At 49.6% G+C, this 5,008-nt stretch overlaps 1 protein-coding gene across 1 annotated transcript in view; it reads right to left on the reverse strand.

The window, feature by feature from the left end:
- The window catches only part of CENPT (centromere protein T), a 27,119-nt gene that overhangs the window by 16,646 nt on the left and 5,465 nt on the right, over nucleotides 1–5,008 (reverse strand). The window lies entirely within an intron of this gene.

Consider the following 5,008-nt stretch of genomic DNA (forward strand, 5'->3'; position numbering starts at 1 on the left):
TTTTTTTTTTTTTTTTTTTGAGACGGAGTTTTGCTCTTGTTGCCCAGGCTGGAGTGCAATGGCACCATCTTGGCTCAAGGCAACCTCTGCCTCCTGGGTTCAAGCAATCTCCTGCCTCAGCCTCCAGAGTAGCTGGGATTACAGGCATGTGCCACCACGCTCGGCTAATTTTTTAATTTTAGTAGAGACAGGGTTTCTCCGTGTTGGTCTTGAACTCCTGACCTCAGGTGATCCGCCCACCTCAATCTCCCAAAGTGCTGGGATTACAGGCGTGAGCCACCATGCCCGGTGAATCTGGACGTTATTCTAAATGGAATAGGAAGCCACTGGAGGAATTTAAGCAGAGGTATGACAGATCAGATTTTATTTGGCAGCCATGTGAAGAAAAGATTGCAGGAGAGGCAAGATTGGAGGCAGGGAGACATGCGACGAGGTTCTTGCCTTTCTCCAGAGGTGATTAAGACAGAGAATGAGTTGGGCAGTGGAGGTCAGGAAAAAGCCATGCATTCCAGATATGCTTTGAGTTAGAAGATTAAGTGTAGATGACAGGTGATTTTATGTACTGGAAATTAGAGTTTCATTGGGCATAATTTTCAATATTCTGTGCATAAAGAAATTACATCAATTTGGCCTCTCACCACTTTTTGAGCAAGGCGAGTCCTGAGACAGGTAGAGTTTGAACCATAACAGTTACAATGATCTTTTGCTGAATTTTATCTCTATTACACACATTTTATAAAAATTTAAACATGGCCAGGCACGGTGGCTCATGCCTGTAATCCCAGCACTTTGGGAGGCCAAGGCAGGCTGATCACCTGAGGTCAGGAGTTCGAGACCAGCCTGGACAACATGAAACCCCATCTTTACTAAAATCACAAAAATTAGCCAGGCATGGTGCACATGCCTGTAGTCCCAGCTACTTGGGAGACTGAGGCAGGAGAATGGCTTGAACCCGGAAGATGAAGGTTGCTGTGAGCCGAGATCGTGCCATTGCACTCCAGCCTGGGTGACAGAGCAAGAGTCTGTCTCAAAAAAAAAAAAAAAAAAAGGCCAAGTGTGGTGGCTCACACCTGTAATTCCAGCATTTTGGGAGGCTGAGGTAGGTGGATCATGAAGTCAGGAGGTCGAGGCGAGTCTGGCCAACATAATGAAACCCTGTCTCTACGAAAAATACAAAAAATTAGTCGAGTGTGGTGGTGTGCGCCTGTAATTCCACCTACTCAGGAGGCTGAGGCAGGAAAATCGAGTGAACCCAGGAGGCAGAGATTACACTGAGCCGAGACTGTGCCACTGCACTCCAGCCCGGGTGACAGTGCGAGTGCCAGACTGTCTCAAAAAAGAAAAAAAAAAAATTTAAACATGTAATATAGGCCGGGTGCAGTGGCTCACGCTTGTAATCCCAGCACTTTAGGAGGCCAAGGTGGCCAGATCACCTGAGGTCAGAAGTTTCAGACGAGCCTGCCCAACATGTTGAAACTCTGTTTCTTCTAAAAATACAAAAATTAGGTCAAGTGCAGTGGCTCACACCTGTAATCCCAGCACTTTGGGAGGCTGAGATGGGTGGATCGCATGAGGTCAGGAGTTTGAGACCAAACCTGGCCAACATGAGGAAATCCCCGCTCTACAAAAATACAAAAATTAGTCAGGCATGGTGGTGGGCACCTATAATACTACCAGCTCTTGGGAGGCTGAGGCAGGAGAATTGCTTGAATCCGGGAAGCAGAGGTTGCAGTGAGCCTATATCCTGCCACTTCACTCCAGCCTGACCAAGAACAAAACTCCACCTAAAAAAAAAAAAAAACAAAAAACCACAAAACAAAAATTAGCTGGGCGTGGTGGCGTGCGCCTGTAATCCCAGCTACCTGGGAGGCTAAGGCAGGAGAATTGCTTGAACCCAGGAGGCGGAGGTTGCAGTGAGCCAAGATTGCACCACTGCACTCCAGCCTGGGCAACAGAGTGAGACATCCTCTAAGAAAAATAAAAATTAAAAATAAATAAATAAATAAATAGGCTGGGCGCGGTGGCTCACGCCTGTAATCCCAGCACTTTGGGAGGCCAAGGTGGGTGGATCACCTGAGGTCAGGAGTTCGAGACCAGCCAGTCCAACATGGTGAAACCCTGTCTTTACTAAAAATACACAAAATTAGCTGTGCGTGGTGCCCGGCGCCTGTAATCCCAGCTACTTGAGAGGCTGAGGCAGGAGACTCTCTTGAACCCAGGAGGTGGAGGTTGCAGTGAGCCGAGATCACACCACTGCACTCCAGCCTGAGCAACAAGAACGAAACTCTGTCTCAAATAAATACATAAATAAACACGTAATATGTGTGTTCATGTTTATACTGTTGTATAAATGATTCACCCAAATGAATGCATATCTTTTACCAGGGGCTACACATAGTAGAGAATGCATTTCTGGATTTTTTCTGGATTTCTGGATCTATATTTTTAGTAGAGACAGAGTTTCATAATGTCGGCCAGACTGGTCTCGAACTCCTGACCGCAAGTAATCCGCCTGCTATGGCCTCCCAAAGTGCTGGGATTACAGTCCTGAGACACCAAGCACAGCTTTTTTTTTTTTTTTTTGAGACAGAGTCTCGTACTGTCACCTGGGCTGGAGTGCAGTGGTGTGATCTCGGCTCACTGCAACCTCAACCTCCTAGGTTCAAGCAATTCTCCTGCCTCAGCCTCTCGAGTAGCTGGGATTACAGGTGCCCGAGACAACGCCCGGCTAATTTTTTTGTATTTTTAGTAGAGAGGGGGTTTCACTATATCAGCCAGGCTGGTCTCGAATTCCTGACCTCGTGATCCGCCCGCCACGGCCTCCCAAAATGCTGGGATTACAGGCGTGAGCCACCGCATCCGGCCCTATTTTGTTTTTATGTCAAATACTATAATTAGAAATAATGTATATTAGGTTTCCATTTCATGCCTGTGACCTGCTACCAGGAGAGAAAAAATGAGGAGTGAGAGTTAGGTGAAAGGGTAAAGAAAGACAAGAAAAATTGGGAGGAGACCAAGATCATGTCTTTTGTGGGAATATGGATGGAGCTGGGGGCCGTTATCCTTAGCAAACTAATGAAGGAACAGAAAACCAAATACCACATATTCTCACAAGTGTGAGTTAAATGATGAGAACTCATGAACACAAAGAAAGGAACAACAGACACTGGGGTCTACTTGAGGGAGGGGGGTGGGAGGAGAGAGAGGAGCAGAAAAGATAACTATTGGGTACTGGGCTTAATACCTGGGTGATGAAATAATCTGTACAACAAATCGCAGTGACACGACTTCCCCTATGCAATACATCTTCACACGTACCCCCGAACCAAAAATAAGTTTTTAAAAAATTGGGAGAAGGAAGAACTCGGCAGAGGAGGGCTAATTTGCAGGTAATTCCCCTGAAGGACTGTCTGGCCCCTCCCTGGCTTTCCACAACATTTTGTGTTCTTTAAAACATTTTCCCCCGGCCAGGCGCTGTGATACTAGCTCACGCCTGTAATCCTAGCACCTTGGGAGGCCGAGGCGGGCGGATTGCCTGAGCTCAGGAGTTCGAGACCAGCCTGGGAAACATGGTGAAACCACTTTTCTACTGAAAAAAAAAAAAAAAAAATTAGCCGGGCATGGCGGCGTGCACCTGTCGTCCCAGCTACTCGTGAGGCTGAGGCAGGAGAATTGCTTGAACCCAGGAGGCGGACGTTGCTGTGAGCCGAGATCTCACCACTGCACTCCAACCTGGCGACAGAGTGAGACTCCTTTACACACACACACACACAAATTTCCCTCAAATAAGTTGAGGTAGGGGGGAGGTGTATTGTTACAATGCAAATCCTTTCGCATTAAATCCTTTAATAGCTCTCAGTGTGGCCTGCAGAATAAAACCCCAAATCCTTAACATGTCCCAGTTTGGTATTTTCCTACGCTTGGTCTACCCGGGCCACCCCCTTCCAGGTTCTTTAAGGGCGGACCCTAGCTCTTTTCTGCCATGTGGCCTTACAGACTGGTTCCCGGGACACGAACTGGGTACTTCTCCCTACCCAAGCTTTCGTTCTTTATTCCTGGCCACCCCCTCCCCCGCTCCCATTTCCCTGCTCTCCTGTTCATTCCTTTAGAGCGATTACTTTCTGTGAGTAGACATCCATTCGCGTGCATTCAGATCTATTATCCAAAAGACAGAGGCTCATCCGTCTAGGCAGTCAGGCTCCAAGAGAGGAGCCCAGTCGGTCTGACTCCCGGAAACTCCGTGCACTGGGTCAGCCACATAGTAGGCGTCTACTGGAGACTTTGTTTAGGTCAGGGAGTCAACGCAGGCAGCAGCTGAATCAGGAGAGAGTCCCCAACGCAGACAAAGGGGCTCCTGAGACCCTTCGGGGCGCCGAGGCCCAGGTTTCGTCTCCCTCTGCTGTAGCAATGCCGTCGACTCAAAGGCGCTCAGGGCTGGGGGACTGGTTCTGGCAAACAGCACAACCTCGCCCAAATACTGGTCCGCAGTAACTCGATCTTTCCCTTAGGCGGCGCTTCGGGTCGCAGGCGCCCAGTTCAGGGCGAGGCATCACGGGATTTGTAGTCTCCGTGGGCATATACCCACCGCGCTTGCGCACCGGTGAGGCGCGCACCGCCCCTCTCCACGCCCCTATCAGGATTCGGGTCCTCGTAAGGAGCAGTCCAGGCGACGGCGTTCCAACCTAATACGCCTCTCTCGCCCGCCGGGGACAAGCCGGGCGGGAGAAAGAATCCGCTCTTCGGAGGCTGGCGCCGTGCCTTGGAAGGCGGCCGGAATCCGCACACACCCGCCCCGGAAGTGAGCGGCTCCTGGCGCGGGGCATTGTGGGGGGCGTAGTCTCTTTCTCAGGCGGTCCTTCGCGGCGTCCCCGGGGCCGACTCCCGAGCGCAGGCGGGCAGCGGGCTACACATAGTAGAGAATGCATTTCTGGATTTTTTCTGGATTTCTGGATCTATATTTTTAGTAGAGACAGAGTTTCATAATGTCGGCCAGACTGGTCTCGAACTC

This window comes from Mandrillus leucophaeus, unplaced genomic scaffold (assembly GCF_000951045.1).
Source record: "Mandrillus leucophaeus isolate KB7577 unplaced genomic scaffold, Mleu.le_1.0 Scaffold522, whole genome shotgun sequence".
Classification (NCBI taxonomy): domain Eukaryota; kingdom Metazoa; phylum Chordata; class Mammalia; order Primates; family Cercopithecidae; genus Mandrillus; species Mandrillus leucophaeus.